General features: G+C 40.3%; 1 protein-coding gene and 1 long non-coding RNA gene across 3 annotated transcripts in view; one reads left to right on the top strand and one right to left on the bottom strand.

The window, feature by feature from the left end:
- Positions 1-22,559, bottom strand: part of CDH13 (cadherin 13) — a gene marked incomplete at its 5' end in the record, with an annotated part of 1,173,335 nt that overhangs the window by 20,401 nt on the left and 1,130,375 nt on the right.
- The window catches only part of LOC134760411 (uncharacterized), a 55,075-nt gene continuing 35,136 nt past the window's right edge, over positions 2,621-22,559 (top strand). For both annotated transcript variants that reach the window (XR_010137800.1, XR_010137799.1), the window contains exon 1: positions 2,621-2,912. This is a non-coding gene — a long non-coding RNA (uncharacterized LOC134760411). The remainder of the gene's footprint in view (positions 2,913-22,559) is intronic.

The following is a 22,559-nucleotide window of genomic DNA, read 5'->3' as shown; positions in this document are numbered from 1 at the left end:
TAATTATTGAGACAGAGTGTCTTGCTCTGTCTCCCAGGCTGGAGTGCAGTGGCAAAATCTCGGCTCATAAGCCACCATGCCTGGCCGGAATTTCCTCTTTCAATAGGGAAAAAGGGTCAATTTGAGCAAAACACCCAGAAATGGAGCTAGAATGGGACTCCCTCTTTGCAGCTCCCTTCTGGAGGAAGCCCAGGGGCCATGTTCTCAGGGTAGCCATTTTAAGGATCAGAGGAAGTCCAACCTCTAAACGTGTGGGGATCTGGCTGAGTTTGTAGGGGCTTCTGTCTTTATAATGTTAGGAGCTGTAAGAACTGCTGACAGATGAACCATTCCAGCTTTCAGGTCTTCAACGTGGTTGGGAGGTGGGTTTCCAATTGGGAATCTGCTGAAGGTCATGGCCCCTGCCTCCAGAGAAATGCACCTGCATTCAGAAACATACCTGAGGAGTCCACAGACACCAAAATTGCAAGCCCAGGCTTGGTGCAAGTTCAGAGCAGAAGATCTGAGACCGATTCGTTGTAGGTATGGTGAGGCTGAGGTCCAGAAAGATTTAGGACAGGCTCGAATGGACACCGTGAGTGTCAGGCCTCCTTCTCTAGAGCAAGCATTAACCTATACTTTCTCCACCAGAATTTTTATTACATAGCTTGAGTCTTACAGGCTCTCATTTTAACCATGAAAGCAAACTATAATCCCTAAACCATAATTTCAGGTTATTATTATTACTATTTATAGCTTCCTTCTTATGAACTGTTCTTTTAATCGTGGTGAAATATACATAACATAAAGTTGACAATTTTTAACCATTTTGAAGTGTAAAGTTCAGTGGTGTTAAGTACATTCAAATTCTTGTGAGACCATCACCACCATTTATCTCCAGAACTTTCTCACCATGCAAAACTGAAACTCTGACCCATTAAATACCAACTCCCCATTCCCCTTCCCCTGGCCCCTGGCAGCCACCATTCCACTTCTTGTTTCTATGAATCCGACGACTCTGGGGAATTCATATAAGCGGATTTTTTTTTTTTTCACAAATACATGGTAGGCCGGACGCAGTGGCTCAGGTCTGCAATCCCAGCATTCTGGGAGGCTGAAGTGGGCAGATCACTTGAGGTCAGGAGTTTGAGACCAGCCTGGCCAACATGGCGAAACCCTGTCTCTACTAAAAATACAAAAAATTAGCTGGGCATGGTGGCACGTGCCTGTAATCCCAGCTACTCTGGAGGCTGAGGCAAGAGAATCACTTGAACCCAAGAGGCAGAGGTTGCAGTGAGCTGAGACTGCGCCACTGCACTCCAGCCTGGGCAGCAGAGCAAGACTCTGTCTCAAAGAAAAAAAAAAAAAAAGAAATGGCAGTTGACTAGGTCATTGTAAATGTATTTGAGATTCTTAGCTTCCTGTTCCTATTTTGCTTGCTGGAAATGACTATGACAGCCTGTGTCATAGTCAGGCTGGGTACCCAAGGAATCATCAGTTCCAGCTAGCATAGTCATAGTTGTCCCTGTAGTAGGACAATAGGCAGGATGGGGGCTGGGACTAATGCCCTAGGCTTGCTGGTATCACCGGCCATGCACAGTAAAATAGCATTTACTATTTCTGTAGGAGTAATAGCTCAGTAGCCAAAAATGATCATAGAGTTGAGTAGATCTTTTTCAGAGATAACAGCAGGGGGCTGGGCTCCACATGGGGACAGTCTGTGCTGATGGAGGTTCGTGAAACAGAAACGAGACCCCAAAGCTGAGGCCTTGTCTTCCAGCTACAAGACCATGCCAGGCAGGGAAGGGGGAGGGATAAGGATGGAGAGAAAGGAGGAAGCTTGGGAGCAGGACCTTATTATAGAAATGGGCCTCTGTGGGGTAGTGGTTTAGAGCCTCATGACTGGGGAACAGTGTTGGACCCTGTGGCTCAGCCACCAGGAGAATCACCATATACTAATGCTCACCCTGGATTTGAGGCAGGGCTAGAAGAACTTCCTTACCTCCTAAGGATAGATAGGCTCGACCAAGAGGGCCATAACCTTCCCCTGTGCTGGACTACACTTTAGATGGGCTTCTTTCAGACTCTAGAGCCCTGATATGATTTGGCTTTGTGTCTTCACCCAAATCTCATCTCGAATTGTAATCCCCACGTTAAGGGAGGGAGATGATTAGATCATGGGGGTGGTTCACCCATGCTGTTCTCGTGATAGTGAGTGAGTTCTCATGAGATCTGATGGTTTTATGTGTCTGGCATTTACCCTGCTAGCACTTCTCTCTCCTGACGCCGTGTGAAGAAGGTCCTTGCTTCCTGTTTGCCTTCCACCATGACTGTAAGTTTCCTGAGGCCTCCCCAGCCATGTGGAACTATGAGCCAATTAAACCTCTTTCCTTTATAAATTACCCAGTCTCGAGTAGTACCTATATATAGTAGTATGAGAATGGGCTAATATAGGCCTTGACTTCTCTTTTCTTGAAGCATTTACTTTAGAAACCTGCAATTGTAAATTCTTTCTCTGTCCCTGTGAGATGTAAATCTTCCAACCTGTTGCTAGTTTTGCAACCCAGGACCATCTTTCTCAAGGACCTGGCATCTCTTTGAAATGTAATCATGGAAAGGAATAGTGTCCCTGTCTCTCAGTCCCTGTGGAGGGTTGGAGCCTAACTCCAATAAACACCCATTAGGAAACACAGATGCCTAATCATGTGGACCAACCTCCCCACAAACATCCTCCAGTACTTTTCCATTAGCTCATCCCAGTGCTTAAAAATCCTCCCATTGTTTGTTTCAGCACAGTTAGTTCAATCTCTCTCCCTTATTGTAGCCTTGAATAAAGCCTTTGCCTTTCAAACTCTGTCCTGCCCATTTTCCTTTGACATGTTCAGATGTTGGCAAGGCTGAAAACTGCAGGGGATCTGGTTGTGATAATCCAGGTAACCCACAGGGAAAGCACAGGTAAGGCAGAAGCAGGGAAGCGAGGTGAGGGGTGGTGTATCCATGAAAGGAGGGTTCCAAAAACGAATGATAAGAATGGTCATGTCACACCAGGAGTGTGGTACTACGTGCACCCGTTGGCAAGCGATTTAATGAGATTGCTTTAAACATGGCTTGATTTTAATTTGTAGGACAAAATTGAATCCATGATTGATCCACAAGGCCCTGTGAAGTGTTTGGTAAAAACATACACTAAGTCTTTATGGACAGAGTTTCTTTGATGCCGGGAGTTTCTGCTGACCTATATTCAAGTGCTATAAGTAATTGGATTTTTCTTTTTAACCAGCAGTTGCAGACTGGCATTTGGTCTGCTAATTCATTGTGTTTCTGGGATGTCCAGTGTTCCAAGAATTCTTGTTTTTTATCCAAATGGCTGAAGTGGAACACATGTTTGCAAGATGTCCACTGGTCCTTTCCAGCCTCCTGCCTCTGCCCTGGCTTATAAGACTTGGGCCTTCCTCATATGTTCCCTCCTAGCTAACCTGACTTAAGCCAGTATAGATTTTTCTTCATTTCTCCATTCCTGAAGTATGGCTCCCTCCTTTCTCTTAAGCATGTCTTTCAGTCTTATACTACTTCTTTTCTTAATATTGAGTCTATTTGTGTACATGGATAGTTTAATAGGCATCTCATTTAAGGTTCTGAAATAAGTATACAAGCTAAAAACTCTTCACCCATCCTTCTCCACCCACAAAGTGTACATTGTGTTGGGTGATATCATGGGGAAAATACCAGGAGCAAACCTTAGCTGCAGGAATCTCTTTTCTCTTGCGTTGTTGACTTCTTATTAGAAAGACACGTGTTTTTGTTACAGGGTTGGCAATTCCATCATGCAGCAGTGTGAATGGGATGTAAGGAGATATTTTAAATTTTACCTCCTAATACAACCATATCAAATCCCATTTCCAAATGAGGAAATGAGGACTTGCAGGCATGGATATCTGGAAACAAAGCCTATTTAAAATTGCTTAGTAGGAATGACAGTTTTCCTTCCAACCCATTTTCAGTGACAGCCTGTCACTCTTGACTGAGAGATCTCCAACCTTCAAATGTTGGTGGGTTATTTATTTTGCAAGCAGCCCTCCTGCTGCCATACAATGGCAAGTCTTGAGGGGGAAAGGGTTATCGTTTTCTTTCCTTTGGATCTGAGTTACTGGCTCTCTTGCTCTAGAGGACTATGCCTTTTAGACCATGGCGGTGCTTTTGCTTCATGGACTTGGCATCCTGCCACGGTCTTCCTGGCATTCAACCTCTGCTTGCCCTTGTTTCTGGCTTTGTCATTCCCACTCAGCACTGACAACTTGTAAGAGCCTCAGCACATTATATGACCATGATAGGACCACATGGATTCCACTACTGGATTTCAAACTCCAATAATTAACCCTGTATTTCTTCAAGTTGAGCAGTGATAACTGCCTATGAGATGGCCAAGTTGGCCACCTGGCCTGCCTGGCTTACTTTTGGTCTGGTTGGCTCATGATTTATACTTAGCCTTTTGTGATCTTGGTGTAGTGAGGGCAGAACTGTGCATTTTCTAAGAGAAGCAGGGTAATATAATTAATAAAAGGTGAAGATTTACATAGAGGAATCGAGCGCCTGCTGTTATACAGACTAGGAAAAGTCCAAGCAAACCAGGCAGGTTGTTGCTTTGAGCACATGGGGGTCTACATTCTAGTTTTTTCTCATTTTCTAGAAGAGAAAACTGGAAACTCAGATTAAGGAGCGTGTCCAAGGTGCTCTAACATTAGTGTGTCAGAGGCATTTAAATCAGACCAACTCCATCTTGAATAGGGGCTGGGTAAAACGAGGTTGAGATCTACTGGGCCGCCTTCCCAGGCGGTTAAGCCATTCTAAGTCACAGGATGAGATAGGAGGTCGGCATAAGATACGGGTCATAAAGACCTTTCTGATAAAATAGGTTGCAGTACAGAAGCTGGCCAAAACCCACCAAAACCAACATGGTGACAAGGGTGGCCTCTTGTGGTCCTCAGTACTGCACTCCCACCAGCACCATGACGGTTTAAAAATGCCATGGCAACATCAGGAGGTTACTCTCTATGATCTAAAAAGGGGAGGCATGAATAATCCACCCCTTGTTTAGCATGTCATCAATAAACAACCACAAAAATGGGCAACCAGCAGCCCTTGGGGCTGCTCTGTCTATGGAGTAGCCATTCTTTTATTCTTTTGCTTTCCTAATATACTTGCTTTCACTTTATGGACTCTTACTGAATTCTTCCTTGTGTGAGATCTAAGAACTCTCTCTTGGAGTCTGGATCGGGACCTCTTTCCAGTCACAAGCATGTCACCTGTTTGAGAGCTGTGGCCCCATGGTAGGGCATCCCCATCGCTGGAGCTTTCTGGCTATTCTAGAAAGTGAATGGAATGACTGGTGATTGTAAAGCACTTCCCCGTCCGTAAGAGCCAGAGCCGCAGAGCTCAAAGCTTGAGTATTTTGGTGCTTGTGGTTGGTACTAAACACTGGTAGAAAGGGTAAAAAACAGTCTCCTGTGCTTTTCTTACCTACATGGCCAACAGTATATTGCTTTGTGTGGGAAGCCTGTAGAACTGAACCAGGACTCCTCCAAGAAACATGAGCCACACGTGGTTCTCCTGGCATTGCTTTGACGCTGTGGGTGTGGATGCAATGAGAAACAGGGTCAGGTTTTGAAACCATCCCCACAGGGTTGACAGGAATTGCATGCCAGGTTCTGGGTACAAATATAGTTATAATTCAGCACTAATCAGGCTGCACCCTGGCCCAGTTCCTTGTTGCAGTAGGTCATGTACCGTAACCAAGTACCCTGATTTTTCTGAGGTGGTTTAATTACTTTTTTCTCTTCTCTTCTCCTTTCTCCTTTCAGCCTGCTTCCTACCTAGCCCTTTTTGAAATGCAAAATAACCTCTCACCTCCCCCTCACCACACATTCCCTACAAGGAAAGGTCATCTATGTGCCCCAGTGATCTCTTCTCCAGAATTGACAGTCAATTTGCAGATGAAAGCACATCTCCACGGAACTCCCACTTCCGGGGTGGCCTCAGGAGGACATGCTGAAAACACGCCCACTTGGCCACTTTTACAACTTATTTCTGCCCAGGAAGGCACCAACTCAACTGTCTGCGAACTCAGCTGTTTGGTAGATAAGACACCAGGCTAGCAGGGGGACTTCCTGCCCTTGCTCACTTCCCCTTTAACCTTATAAACATGTCTGCTTTTTGCTCCAAAGATGAAGCAGCACACTTAAAGCAGGACACTTTGTGTCTTTCCAAGCTAGCTTCAAAAATAAATTCAGTTTTCTTGTACCAGGCCTGGATCTTGTTAATTGGACTCTGCTGCAGTGAGTGGCTAACCAGCTCCTCAGTTACAGTAGCACTAGATCCTGACATTTGCATCCCCACTGTTCCCCTAGATAGGATCTCTGACATTAAGGCCAGAAGAGTGTTTAAGAATTGATTTGCATCCCCATTGTTCCTATAGACACTTAAGATGTTTTCCAGACACACCTCCCCAGAATTCCAGCAACCAGTTGGAAGTCTCCCACAGGGGAACAGGATCAGCATGAGATCACAGCTGCTTCCTCTCCCCTTCCTATGACTTCACCCTGCACTCTTGATCTCCACACTTCTGCCCACTCCAAAGCCCTCAAAAACCCAAGCCTCAACTTCCTTGGGGAAATGGCTTTGAGGTTCCCTCCCATCTTCTCGTTCTGTGACCCTGTGATCAAGGTGTTTGAACCAGAGCAACTCCATCTTGAATAGGAGCTGGGTAAAATGAGGATGAGACCAACTGGGCTGCATTCCCAGATGGTTAAGGCATTCTAAGTCACAGGATGAGATAGGAGGTCAGCACAAGATACAGGTTATAAAGACCTTGCTGATAAAACAGGTTGCAACAAAGAAGATGGCTAAAACCCACCAAGACCAAGACAGTGATGAGAGTGACCTCTGGCCATCCTCATTGCTACACTCCAACCAGCACCATGACAGTTTACAAATGCCATGGCAACATCAGGAAGTTACCCTATATGGTCTAAAAAGGGGAGGCATGAATAATCCACCCCTTGTTTAGCATATCATCAAGAAAAAACCATAAACATGGGCAACCAGCAGCCCTTGGGGCTGCTCAATGTTGTAGCTATTCTTTTATTCCTTTACTTTCCTAATAAACTTGCTTTCACTTTACTCTGTGGACTAGCCCTGAATTCTTTCTTGCATGAGATCCAAGAACCCTCTCTTGGGGTCTGGATCATGACCCCTTTCCATTAACACTATGATTAAACCTGTTTCTCTGCTGCAACCCGGTGTCATGGCATATTGATTTGCTGTGTGCATTGGTTAACAAACCTATTGCGATTACAATTTTTGTGTGTGTTTTTTTGTCTATTTAAATTTCAGGGATTTTATTTCATGAAAAACCTTGACCAAACAGGATTTCCACTTAGCTAAAAAACACTGAGATTTTTTTGACAGGTTCTGTTGTTCAGTAGCTATATATATAAGTGCTTTATATCTTGTCATTAATAGACATAACTAAAAACATAGTGTGATCCTAATTTAAAAATCTACATATGATTAGAGAAAAATTAGAAAGACATATATAAAAATGTAAGTGGTGATTATTTCTCTAGGTAATTAACATTAAAATAATACATTTATCTATTTTTAATTTTCTTTACAATAACCATGAACATGTTAAACTCATAATTATAAAGGGATTAAAAATACTTTTTCTAATTCTACTTTACTTTTTTCTTACTCTTTACTTTTGCGACAATTAATTTTTAGTACATTTACAGAGTGGTGCAACTATCACAACTACCTACTTTTAGAACATTTCATCACCCCCAAAAATAAACCTTGGGCCCATTTGTACTAACTCTTCATACCCACTCCCAGCCCCTGGCAACTACTAATCAATTTTCTGTCTCTACAGATTTGCCTATTTTGAACATTTAATATAAATGGAATCATACAGTAGGTAGTTTTTTGGGTCTGGATTCTTTCACTTAGCATAATGTTTTTGAGGGTTGTACATGTTGCAGTGTGTATTAGTACCTCATTCTTTTTTATCGCTGAATAATAATCCATTGTATGGATAGACCATGTTGTTTATCTACTCACCAGCTGATGGACATTTGAGTTGTTTCCACTTTTTGTCTGTTACGAATAATGTTTCTGTATTAGTCTATCCTCATACTGCTAATAAAGATATACCCAAGACTGGCTAATTTGTAAAGGAAAGAGGTTTAATTGACTCACAGTTCCACATAATCATTCAGAAGGAGAATGAGAAGCAAAGTCACAACTTACATGGCAGCAAGCCAGGGAGCTCATGCAGGAGAACTCCTATTTATATAACTATCAGATCTCGTGAGACTTATTCGCTACCATAAGAACAGTACGGGGGAAACTGCCCCCATGATTCCATTACTCCATCTGGCCCCACCCTTGACACTTGGGGATTACTATGATTCAAGGTGAGATTTGGGTGGGGACACAGCCAAACTGCATCAGCTGCTGTCCACATCTGAACACAAAGGACTAGACATACACATGTTATGAAATTTCTAGACCAGTAAGACAAGACTCTAAATGCCTCTCCCAAGAGGGTCCCATTAGAAGAATAGGATCCCTGGTCTTGCCACAGTGAGATGGTATATTAGTCCATTCTCATGCTGCTATAAAGAACTGCCCAAGACTGGGTAATTTATAAACAAAAGGGGTTTAATTGACTCATGGTTCCAAATTGCTGGGAAGGCCTCAGGAAACTTACAATCATGGCAGAAGACAAGGAGAAGCAGGCGTCTTCTTCACAGGGTGGCAGGACGGAGTGAGTGCAAGCAGGGGAATGCCAGAAGCTTATAAAACAGTCTGTTCTTGTAAGACTCACTCATTACCATGAGAACAGCATGAAGGAAACTGCCCCTGTGATTCAATTACCTCCACCTGGTCCCGCCCTTGACATGTGGGGATTACAATTAAGATGAGATTTGGGTGGGGACACAGCGAAACCACATCAGATGGGTTGGTTTCATTGGCACAGAATGTTAGGATCTCAACACAAACTTTCAGAAGTTAGCTCTGAGAAGTCTTAGAAAGTAGTAGACTTTTCCAGCCACTTGTCCCAAATCTTCCCAGAGGTAGGCCCAGAGGCATGCAGCATATGTCTTACCTTGGAACTTATGAGTACAAGTGGTTTTATTTGGAAACAGTGTGCAAAGTGAGGTTGTCTGTGTGAAGAATGAAATGTAGGAAGACAGAGAGAGAACAGGGAAAACAGGAAGCCCATATAATAAGTGCTCAACATACGTTTGAATTCTTAGGTTGATGCACAAGTAATTGTGGTTTTTGCCATCACTTGCAATGGCAAAAATCACAATTATTTTTGTGCCAACCTATAATTTGATTTAACAAACAAATATGTATGGCCCTTCCTGTAAATATAATCATATATGTTTGTATTTCCATAAGTTTGCTTCTATTTTGAGAGTAGTGGCTATGTCTAAATTCAAATCCTTCCTTATCTAACCCTTGGGGAGAAAACAGAGTGTGGTGGGGCAGAGGTCTGCAGAACTGGGACTCAGAACAGGGTGCCCATACCAGGGACATAGAGAGGGACCTTGGCTAGTGTCCCAAGGAAGCCTGAGGCCCACATTCTGGGAGGATAATCAGGAAGATGGGCCCATCTGAGAGGAGCCACAATTTAGATGTGAGTTAATGAGCAACCTTGAGCATGGACACAAGAGCGGTACAATCTATGGCCCCAAATTCCCTCTAGGTTGCTGTGCATCTGTTAAACCTTCAATAAGCAGCTGTGAGCAAATACATGCCAGATCTCTTATGCCATCTGAACAGGACTCTAAATGTACCTTCACCTTTGCTTTAAAACTGAGAGTGAACCAGGTAACAAACCTGCACGTGTACCTCCTGTTTAAAATAAAAATAGAAAAAAAAAAAAAGCTGAAAGTGAACCAGGAGTCTTCTAAGGTTATCCTTTGTTTTATTTTATCCGTTGTGTTCTCTTTAATATGGTTTTTCAGCACCAGTATTTTACAAATCATTTTTATTGAGTGCTCTATAAGCTGAGAATCTCATTGTTTTTAAACTTAAAATCAGTTTTATTGCTTTATTAATAGAGATATTGCCAATTTCATCTCAGAAATCTCTCTCTCTCTCTCTCTCTCTCTGTGTGTGTGTGTGTGTATATAGAAAAATTTTAACAGTAAGCCAACAAAAAATCTGGTGGAAAATAAGTTTGCAATAATGTAACACCAGGTTTCCATGTGTACTATACTTGATGTAGAACTGAAGCAATTATCCACATAATTTGGGCTGAAAAATTATTTTAGAAGAGACAATAATATAAAACTAAACTGTTGTACAAAAATTCAACTTTTTGGTTTTTGTTTCCATTTCACTGATTTTAGAGAAAATAAAAAAAAGGGAAAGAATTAATTTCTAGGCCATGTTTAAACACGACAGTTTCATTTTATTCATTCAGTCAATAATCATTTACTGGGACTCTACCTCTGCCTGGATGGAAATGTGCTAATGTCAATGGTACAGGTGCCTGCTCTTGAAAATGCTAATGGTATGGCAGGAACAGATATGTAAGCAGATGTGGGATGGTGTTACAAGCGCAGGAAGAGAGGTGATAATAAAATGCTTGTGGCTTGGGATAATTAACTGCCTGGGGATAGATCAGAAGGCTTCATGAAGAGATGGCATTTGAGTGTGCTAGAAATGAGATACCTTGTAGAGAGGATGAAGGTTGTCATAGGGGGAGGAAGTGGTGTGGCTATTTTGTGAGTTCAAAGACTTTAAAGCAGGAGAATGGCTTTGATACAAAGCAGAGGATGTGGATGCACAGGCAGGAATGGACTTGAGTGAGGAGGCCAGGACTGTCATGGAGGCCATGGAGAGGGCTTCAGGGAAGGCAGGCAGGATGCAAGAGTAAAGGGCTGATTTCAGGAGGCTGAGCAGCCATGGCAAGGACCTCAGGGAAGGCAGGCAGGATGCAAGAGTAAAGGGCTGACTTCAGGAGGCTGAGCAGGCTGATGGGGTGGGAGCCTCATGGAGGAAGGGGTCTTGCTTGAGGACTGGGTAGATGGCAATGCCAATATCAAGCTGGGGAAGGGGGACTCCAGGGGGAACCAGCTAAGAGACACTTTGGCAGGATGAACTGAGCTGGTTGAGATGGGCATCACTGACAGTATTTTAATGTCAAAATCAGTTTCTTTCACATAAAAAATGAATGAAAATGTTCTGTTGAAGATAGTTGACTTGCCTGATCAATGTAGAAATGTCCTGCTGTCAGGCTTCCACCTGCCCATTCAGCCAGAGACAAGCTCCATGAATTGATGCCAACGTCCAAGGACACCTTTTCTGGCTAATTGGATTTAGCATCCTTGTCCAAGTCGGGGGCTCTGTGGCCCATCCGTTCCCTAGAAAAATGCTCAAATCACCACCATGGTGGTCATAAGTGCCTTTTCATAGTTTGCCTCAGCACTCATGATTCTGTAATGACATGCTTAGAAGATCAGTCCATGACTCAGTTCAAGTCAGTTCACTTAAACATTTCTTACATGCTTAGGAGTACTGGGAATTGTGCATTCATGATTTCCAACCCTTTAACAACCCAGCAGGCAGATGGCATTATCTTCATTCTGCAGGTGGGGAAATTGAGACTGAGAGAGTGTAAGTCTCTCGGCTATCATTGCACAGCTAAGATGGGGAGCTGAACTCTTCCCGAGGTGTAGATGGCACTAGGCTCCATTATCTCAATGGACCCAGTGTGCTGCCTCCAATGGCTCTGATCACAGCTCGCTATTACCAGATCTTAAGAGTTCTTTTATTGGGCCATTTTGTCAGTGACAAACTGTAGGTAGTATTTTCAACATGATTGATATTTTGCAAGTGCTTGAAGTAAGGAGGAATGATGGCTGGGTCATCAATTTATTTTTCTTCCTCAATTAATATCACAGCTGAGATAAGGGGTGTTAAACTGGCTTGATTGGGTTGCCATCATAACTAATGGCTTAATTTTATCCAAACTAGGATCTTTTAAGTAGAATCAATCTAAATAATCTTACTATATCCCCCCTGCAGTCTAGAGCTTGGTTGAGCTGTGAAAAGAGAAAGACCACAGGCTGAGGTATCTTTCTGAAGTTCAGTTCAGAGCCCCTCCCACCCTCAGTTTGGGGGCTATAAATTCAGTAGTTCAGTAGTCATTTCACTCTGGGGCTGAATAACAATTTAAAAAAAAATCAATCTAAGCATATTTTGAACAATTTTTCAATTTTGAATCAACTGGCATTATCGGAACATCTATCTTACAGAGGACTGAAGGAGAAGACAGGCTGAGACATGATATATCTTAGCCTATGAAAAATCATTATCTTAGTCTATTCCATTTTAATTTTACAGCTGTTATGCCTGGTTCTATATCTGTGTGTCTTCTTGGTAACCCACATCACATTTTTCACTGGCAGGCTCAAACATACTTTATATAAGTTGCTAAGTCATGAAAACATGCTGCTGAATTTAGTGGTAATTTGGCTTGTTTTAAAGCCATCACTCCCCTGTTCTTTTAAATGGAAATACATAGGGAACATGAGGCGTTTCATAATCATATAAAGACTTAATATGGGCCCCGTAGAGATGGTTTGGGATTCCAGGTTCAAACTATTTCATATGCCCTGAGCCTAAGGGGGAACTAACAGGGACACCTTTTATTTTCTTCTTTCTTTAAACTTGGCAGAGTATGAGAGGGCATTTGGGCTTCCTGGAGCAAAATATTTGTCTTCTTTGTTTGCAGTCATCATTTAGGTCTTCTGTGAGAGCATAAGAGCCCCATTCAATAACAATCATGGAACAACGAATCCTATACAATTTTCAAGCAAGAGGAGGGGGAAAGATTAGGTTACCGGTAAGAAGGAGGCAGGAAGACCAGTCTCAGAGAATTCTGAGCAGTGAGCGTGGAGTGAGTGAGCCAAGGAGCAGCAGCCAGCGATGCCTTTCCTGCCTGTGGCTGTCCCCAATGGGATTTCAGAGCCCTTAGGAGAAATCGCCTGTGACAGTTTTCAGCCCACATAAGACAGGGCAACTAACATTTGACCTTTCTGGTGATTACCTGTAGGCAGGAGCGGTATTGACGCTGGGATTCGGCCAGTGCTAATTGCTACTGCCTTGCTCCACTGCCAGCACATCCCCAAAGGGATTCCATTTTATTGCATTCCCGAATGTTCTCTCTACATCTTGGGTTTTTCCTTAACTGTTATTTTTTTCTCCTTTCTTAAGAGAGGGCAGCAATTCTGTGTTCGTTGAAGTCTTTAGTAAAAGAATTCCTGTACTCTGAAGGCACTATCTTGACCTTTTCAGAAAATCTGGACCATATAAGGCAAATGATGATATTCATCTCTAAAGATAAAATGCCTGCCAGCATTAAAGGTCACACCTTATTAATCTATAGGATTAAAGCCTTTACTCATCAAGTCATTTGGCCACAGCCAGTTTTGATGTAGCAAAACAAAAGAATTTCTGTTTTATTGAAACAACGTTCTTAGGTAATTTACAGCTGATTAAAATTACTTATTTTATTTTTATTTTATTTTTTAGATGGGATCTCGCTCTGTCACCCAGGCTGGAGTGCAGTGGCGTTATCTCAGCTCACTGCAACCTCTGCCTCCCAGGCTCAAGTGATTCTCCTGCCTCAGCCTCCTGAGTAGCTGAGACTACAGGCATGCAAAAACACGCCTGGCTAATTTTTGTATTTTTAGTAGAGATGGGGTTTCACCATGTTGGCCAGGCTGGTCTTGAACTACTGACCTTAAGTGATCCACCTGCCTCAGCCTCCCAAAGTGCTGGGATTAGAGTTGTGATCCACTTTGCTGCTTATAGTGCATTAAAATTATTGATAACAGTTTATAAAATCAAGCTAGCCTAAAGCTGCCTCCATAAATATGCTAAGTTCTGCCTAAAGGTTTCTCTGTACATAGTGAAATACAACCTGAATGGAGGTGTAAACAGACTGTCACCTACTCTGGTGTCAATCTCTGAGTTTGAGCCAATCAAAGGGCCAACTGTTCAAATCGTGTTCAAATAAGGCAAATGCCGAGTGTAACCAATCCAGCTGTTTCTGTGCCTCATTTCCATTTTCTGTACGTCACTTTCCTTTTTCTGTCCATAAATCTTCTTCCACTACACGCCTGCACTGGAGTCTCTCTCAGCGTACTTTGGCTTGAGAGGTTGCCCAATTCACCAATTGTTCTTTGCTCAACTGAACTCAGTGAAATCTAATTTAGCCAAGGATTTTCTTTTAACAAGTTCAAAGAAAGTACCTTGAATATTCTGTTGGTTACAACGTGTCTTTTCCTCCTCAAGTCATCTGCAACCTAGGCATTATCAATATTATTATGAAGCACTATTCTAGAAATTATCTAGACTAGCTCTGGGGCCCCGAGCAAGTAGGTCCAAAGGGCTCTTTATTTCTGTTAACCTCAGACCAGGTTTTCAGTCCTGCTCTTTTGACATCACTCCATTCTGATCTGACAGTTTGTATCCTCTAAGAGGTATCTAAAGGAAAGTTATCTTTTGGTACCATCTTATAATTGTTCTAAACTGAATACGTTGAGCTGTGTGTAGCAAGTTACGATGGTGTCACTTCTGCCCTTTGCAAAGCATGGTAGGGACTGCAGGGAACATGCTTTGCTTTGCTTTGTTCCTTATGCAGAACTCCTATCACTCACCTTTCCTGGCAGAATTGCCCCATCAGCAGACGGGGATTGCCCTTCCTTGGAATAAGATGCTGAGAGTCTGTCTAAAGGCTCAGAAGGTACTTAGAGATATGTGAATGAATACAGGACTAGGTACGTGCTCTCTCTCTGTAGCCATGCATTTTTTGTTAGGTTCGTATTGAAACACAGAAATCTTCATGTATCAAATACACAGTTTGAAGAATTTTCACAATCTGAACACACCCATGTAGTCTAGTACTACCAGATCAAGAAACCCATCCACAAGGTGATCTGCTGGCTAGGATTAATTTTGCCTGGGTTTGAGCTTTATATAAATGCAGTCATTTAGCATGTGTTTTCTCGTTTCAGCCTTCTTTTGCTGCACGCTATGTTTGTGAGATTCACCCACGTTGTTGTGAATAGTTGCAGTTCATTCACTCATTATTATTGTATAGACTGCATTTTGTGAATGTATCACAATTTATTATTCTACTTTTGCTGGGCATGTGGATAATTTCCAACTTTGGGCTCTTATGAATAGTGGATATTCTGGCACTCGTGTTTTGGGGAACACATTTCTGTCGAATAGATAATACCTAGGCATGTAATTCCTGGATCATAGGGCGTATGTATGTTCAGCTTTAGTTGATACTTTGTTCTCAACGTGGCTATACCAATTTACACTTCTACCAGCTGTGTATGAGAGTTCCAATTATTTCACATCATTGCCAGCACTTGGTATTTTTCATCTTTTCATTTCAGCCACTTTATAGGTATGCTGCTGTATTGCACTTCATTGTATTTCCTTGATTAATTTGTGTTTTAATTTATATTTGCATAATTTAATGTATATATCTTTATTTAATTAAGTTGAGCATCTTTTCATACATTTGTTAGGATTTGTATATTTTCTGCTGTGAAGTATTTGTTTAAGTCTCTTATCTATTCTTCTTTGGGTTGCATCTTTTGCTTACAGATTATAGGATTTCTTTTTTTTTTTTTTTTTAAATTGGTTTTGAGACAGGATCTCACTCTGTCCTCCACGCTGGAGTGCAGTGGTGTGATCATGGCTCACTGCAGCCTTGAACTCCTGGGCTCAAGTGATCGTCCTGCCTCAGCCTCCTGTGTAGCTGGGACCACAGGTGTGTGCCACAACACTTGGATAATTTTTTTTATTTTTTGTAAAGATACGGTCTTGCTTTATTACCCACACTGGTCTCAAACTCCTTGGCTCAAGTGATCTGCCCACCTTGGCCTCCCAAAGTGCTGGGATTATAGGCATGAGCCACTGTACCAGGCCTGTAGCATTTCTTTTTATTATAAATATCTTCTACTCTGTAGGTTATCTTTTTACTTTCTTAACTGTGTCATTTGATGAATCAAAGCTCTTAATTTTAATGTAATCTATCATTTTTTTCTTTTGTGGTTAGTACTTTTGTATCCTAATTAGAAAAAGCTTTGCTTACACAAAGGACATATATTTTCTCATATGTTTTTCTCTAAAATACATATTTTTTTCCTTTTATATTTTGATCTGTAATATATCTAGAATTAATTGTTGTATATGGGTTAAGAGAGGGGTCAGGATGCATTTTAAAAAATACATTTATCCAATCAACTTGGCCTTATTTATTGAAAGACCATGCTTTCTCACCTGCACTGCTGTGTTGTGTTTTCCTTGTTAGAATCAGAAACTGTGTATGTGTGGATTTCTTCCTGAATTCTCTATTCTATTTCATTGGTCAGCTTTTTCCTATCTTTGTGCAAATACCATGGTTTCAATTACTATAGTTTTCTAATAGGTCTGGATATATGTATGGTAGTGTAAGTTCTACAACTTATTCTTCAAGATTGCCTTGGCTATTTTTCACTCCTTGTATTTCCATATAAATTTTATAATCAGCATATCAATTTCTGCCCCCATCCCCATGCTGGGATTGGGACTTTGCATGGTATTGCGTTGAATCCCTCAGGTCAGTTTGAAAAGAATTGTCATTTCAATAGCATTGAGCCTTCCAATCCATGAACATGGTATAGCTCTCTATTAATGTGGGCTTAAATAGGGAGAAAAAAATTATCTTAGGCAGTCATTTGTAGTTTTCATTGTAGAGGACTTGCATATCTTTCTTTAAATTTATACCTTGCTATTTGGTGTTTTGGATGATATTGCAAAAAGTACCTTTTAGAATTTTATTTTCCATTTGTTTATTGCTGGGGTATATAAAACAATTAATTTTGTATACTGATCTTATACCTGATTACCTTTACTAAAATCAGTAATAGATACTCTGAAAATTCTTTTAGATTATTTTAGGCATATCATTTGTGAATAAAGAGATTTCTTTGTTTTAATTCCTAAGCCTAGTATTTCTTTTGCTTGCCTTCTTGCTCTGTCTGGGACTGATGTCACAAAAAAAGTTCTTAGTATTTCACCATTGAGCAAGATATTTGCTGTAGCAGCAGCTCCTTCTGTTATTTTTTTTTAAAACCAGACTAAAAAAGTTTCCTAGTTTGCTAAACATTATTTAAAAAAAATCATAAATCAACATGAATGTTTCAAAATGCAACTCTTGAGATAATCATATCATTTTTGTGGGATTCATTAATATTTTTGTTAAGAATTTAAAAATTTATGCTCATGAGTGAGATTGGTCTGCAATTTTAATTTCTTGTAAGATCTTGTCAGGTTTTGGACAAAATCTTGTCTCATAAAAAGAGGGGTGAAGTATTTCTTCTATTTCTGCTTCTGGAAGGGTTTGTGTAAGATTGTTTTTCCTTCTTAAATATTTGGAAACATGTAGTGAAGCCATCTGGATCTGTAGTTTTCTTTGTAGAAAGATTTTCAAGAACATTTTTTTTTTTCCATAAGCATTGGGCTAGTTAAGATTTTCTTTTTAAATTTTTTCTTTTTTTTTGAGACATAGCGCAGCTGGGATTACAGGTGTGCACCACCATACCTGGCTAATTTTTGTATTTTTTAGTAGAGAAGGGGCTTTGTCATGTTGGCCAGGCTGGTCTTGAATTCCTGGCCTCAAGTGATCTTCCTGCTTTGGCCTCCAAAGTGCTGGGATTACAGGCATTAGCTACTACACCCGGCCTCTTTTTAGGTTATTTTTGATAAGTTTTAATTTTGGAGAAACTTGTCCATTACATCCAAATTGTCAAATATATTGCATAATGTTCTTCACAATATCTTTGTATCTTTTTGATGGCTATAGTCATTTTCCCTTTTTTATTCCCAATATTGGTAATTTGTGTTTCTTTTCTCTTTTCGCCCAACAGTTTCGATATGAGTTTACAATTTTATTAATCTTTTTGTAGGACAAACTTTTGGATTTGTTGATTTTCAATTTTTAAAAATTTTTTGGAGACAGAGTCTTGCTCTGTCACCCGGGCTGGAATGCAGTGGTGCGATCTTGGTTCACTGCAACCTCTGCCTCCTGGGTTCAAGTGATTGTCCTGCCTCAGGTTCCCAAGTAACTGGGATTACAGGCACATGCCACCACATCTGGTTAATCTTTGTATGTTTGGTAGAGACAGAGTTTTGCCATGTTGGCCAGGCTGGTCTTGAACTCCTGACCTCAGGTGATCCACCTGCCTCAGCCTCCCAAAGTGCTGGGATTACAGGAGTGAGCCACCATGCCCAGCCTGGATTTGTTGATTTTGTCTTGTATATTTGCTTTCTATTTTCTAGAATTTTCCTCTGAGCACTGCTTTAGTGCATCCCACAAGTTTTGACATTTCATATTTCTATTTTTGTTTTTGATTATGAGTTATTTGGAAGTGTACTGTTTTATGTTCAGTTAGGATATTTCTGGTTATATTTTGCTACTAATGTTTGGTTTAATTCCATCGTGATTGGAGGATATACTATAAATAATTGCAGTTAAAAACATTTGTTAGACTTTTCTATATGCTCTGCATGCAAACAATTTAGGTAATTTTCCTTGTGAATTTGAAAAGAATGAACTCAGTTGTTGAATTCAGAGTTCTATATATGTTAGTTGATGAAATTTGTTAATTATTTTGTTCAAATCTTTTACAGCTTTACTCCTTGTTGTTTTTTCTTGAAGCTGATATGAGAGAGGTTTTAAAGACTCCCACAATGATTGTAGATTTGTCTACTTCTCTTCTTAGTTTTCTCTGCTCTGTATATTTGGAATCTGTGCTGTCCAGTGCATACAGATTCAGGATTGTGATGTCTTTCTTTTTGATTGCTCCCTTTATCATTATGAAATGGCCTCTTTACCTCTTGTCATGTTTCTTGTTTTAAACAGGTGTGTCCAGTCTTTTGGCTTCCCTGGGCCACACTGGAAGAAGAATTGTCTTGGGCCACACATACAATACACTAACACTAACAATAGCTGAAGAGCTATAAAAAAAAGCGCCAAAAAATTTCATAATGTTTAAAGAAAGTTTACGAATTTGTGTTGGGCTACATTCAAAGCCATCCTGGGCCACATATGGCCCACAGGCTGTGGGTTGGACAAGCTTGTTTTAGAATACACTTTCATGTGTTTTCAGGAGAGACTGTATTATCAAGGTATATTTTTCTTTTATTTCCATTCTTTCTTTATTCTTTTATTTAAAATGTGTCTATTGTATGCAGCATCTAGTTTGCTGATTTTTAAAAATAGTCATAATATTACTTGAAATATTTAATCTGTTTACATTTTGCATTTTACTATGGTATAATTAGGTATATACTTACTGTATCACTTTGTTGTTCTATTGGGCCATCTTTTTAATGTTGTTTCCCCCTCCTTTCTTATCTTATTTTGGATTAGTCAAACATATTTTCTTCCATTAATTTGTTAGTTTTACTTTCTTTTATATTCTTTTAGTGATTACCCTAAGGGTTATACAATATAGATACTTGACTTATTAGAGTCTAATACAAAGTATTGCTTTAACTACATCTCCAACGCTCCAGAAACTGTTTTAACTACGTTTATAGCCTCTCACTTTTTCTGTTATTGAGGTCATGCATTTTAGTTCTATAAATATTAACTCCTTATGTCCTTACAATTTTACTTTATTTACTTTTTTACTTTATACATATTTAACTTTCTATTTTTATTTATGTTTCTTGTGTTTCTATGCCTCTCTGGTATCATTTTCCCTCTGCCTGAAATATTCTCTTTAGTCAAAGGCATAAACCTGCTTGCAACACAATTCCATTTTTTTTTTTTTGCCCCAAAAGTCTTTAATTCACCTTGATTTTGAAGGGAAAAATTTGAGAATTATAGAATTCTAGGTTGGTAGGTATCTTTAAAGTGCTCAGAGAAATGTTATTCCATTGCCTTCCACATTCCATTATTTCTACTTAGAAGTCAGCCATAAGTCACATTGTTGCTCATGTGTAGGTAAATGCCTCTTTTATTCTCAGGCTATTTTTAACATTTTCTCTTTGATACTGTTTTTCATCAGTTTGATTTTAGCGTCCTGAGGTGTGTTTTTCTTCAAATTTATCCAGCTTGTGGTTTGCTAAACTTTTTGAATTAATAGAGAGAATGTCTTTCATCAGTTTTGGAAAATTCCTGGACATTATGTCTTCAAATATTTTTTTTCTGCTCCATTATCGCTCTCCTATCCTTCTGTAACTCCAATTCCACACACTAGTCTTTTGGCAGATTTTTTCCCATTCTTTATCCTCATTGTGCTTCCCTTGTGGTGTTTGCTATAGATTCATATTCCAGGTTAAAAATCATGTGTTCTGCTGTTAAGTCTACTTAGTGAGTTTTTAATATGATGATATGTATTTCAGTTCCAGAATATCTATCTGATTCCTTCTTAAAGATTTCAAGCCTCTTGTGTAATTCTCTCTGCTTGAATCTATCTTTTATTCTGTCTCCTTGAACATACTAATATTTATTTTAATGTTCTTGTGTGCTAATTCAAATATCTGGATCCTCTGTAGTCTGATTTTTCTCTTGATCATCACTTACACATTCTTGCTTCTTTACAGGTCAAGTAATTTTTATAAAATTGTAAATTGGGCATTATTAAAAAAAGATTGGAGAGGCTCCAGAGGACATATTCTGCTATGTTTTTCCCTGTCTTGTACTAGTCAGATAGGATGATGTATTAGTCCATTTTCATGCTGCTGATAAAGATCTACTGGAGACTGGGCAATTTAAAAAAGAAAGAGGTTTAATTGAATGTACAGTTTCACATGGCTGGGGAAACCTCACAATCATGGTGGAAGGCAAGCAGGAGCAAGTCCCATCTTACAGGGATGGCAGCAGGCAAAGAGAGAATGAGGAAGACACAAAAGTGGAAACCCCTGATAAAACCATCAGATTTCGTGAGACTTATTCACTACCATGAGAACAGTATGGGGGAAACTGCCCCCATGATTCAATTATCTCCCACTGGGTCCCTCCCACAACATATGGGAATTATGGGAGTACAATTCAAGATGAGATTTGGGTGGGGACATAGAGCCAAACTGTATCAGATGGAGACTTGCTTCATCAACTTAGTAAGGGCTTGAAAAGGGTCAGGCTGTGCTGCAAGTTGAACAAGACTGAGTCAACTTCTGGCTTACCCCTGTTGCTGGGCATGGCCCTACTGGGATTTTGAATGAAAGTCTAGAGTATCTCAGCCTGAAAGGCTCCAGGAAATCCAATTCTTCTCTTCAGTGGTTACCATCCTAACTCTCCAGCCATCCCACCCCCCATCCTTTAACCCCTTGTACCTTCAAAATCTGGCAAATATCTTAAATGAGAGAATGGCTATGTATTTGAGGAGAGCTTGCTTCCTTTGGTAGGTCTCTGTTTTCTGTGAGACCCAAGGAGATTTCACTCTGTCCTTTAGGGCATTTGTCCGCAGAGGAAAAGCAGCCCCTCAAGTTTCCAGTTTGTCACAAAAGCTCTCTGTGATTCTGACACTCATTTCTAATTTCTTTCCCTCCATCTTAGGCTCTCTGCATGGGCCAAGCCTGACTCTCACCTAGAATCAGAAAATGCACCCAGAGGAAAAAAAGGTTTTCTTTTTGAAATGATTTTTCCCTCTTTGGTATTTTAGTTTATCTGGGTGTCACTGCTTCTGCAGTTCCCTGATTCCTTTACAATTAAGATTTTTTATATTATCTGATTTTTATAATTTATCTAGATTTTTCTAGTTTTACAGTGGGGATACTTCTGTACTATATCCTACATGGAAGTTCCTGAAGCCATATATTTTATCAACATGTTTTGGCATAAATTCCCGAGTTATTCTTTGTTTGGAGAAATCAATTTATTTTTGGTTTAGCTTTCCTAGTGTTATATGCCAAAAATCCTTATGCTCTCATTCCATCAAATAAATCAAATTTCTATAAAACTAATAAAAACAAATGCTCACTTTGGATAAAGTTGAGAGATGAGTTAGCACTATTTACTTTTTTTTTTTTTTTTTTTTCTGACATGGGGTCTCATTCTGTTGCCCAGGCTAGAGTGCAGTGGTGTGATCTTGGCTCACTGCAGCCTTGACCTCCCTGGGCTCAGGTGATCCTCCTTCCTCAGCCTCCTGAGTAGCTGGGACTACAAGGTATGTGCCACTGTGCGTGACTAATTTTTGTATACTTTTTGGGGATGGAGTTTTGCCATGTTGCCCAGGATGGTTTTGAACTCCTAGACTCAGGCAACCTGCCAACCTCAGCCTCCCAAAGTGCTAGGATTACAGATGTAAGCCACCGTGCTTGGCCTACTAACTTTGATCTAATAGATAGTGTTGACTTTTCCTGGTTAAACATAATACCTAGAGGTAAGTTTTTGGCGAGGCAAAAAGGAGCTTTTAAACAAAAGTTGCTCTGATTTATAAAGGCTTTTTAATTTATGTTCTTTTTGCTGTAAGTCCTTTGGGTCT

This window comes from Pongo abelii, chromosome 18, assembly GCF_028885655.2.
Source record: "Pongo abelii isolate AG06213 chromosome 18, NHGRI_mPonAbe1-v2.0_pri, whole genome shotgun sequence".
Taxonomy (NCBI): Eukaryota; Metazoa; Chordata; class Mammalia; order Primates; family Hominidae; genus Pongo; species Pongo abelii.
The sequence above is the reverse complement of the archived record's forward strand: the minus strand, read 5'-3'. Positions and strand labels throughout refer to the sequence as shown.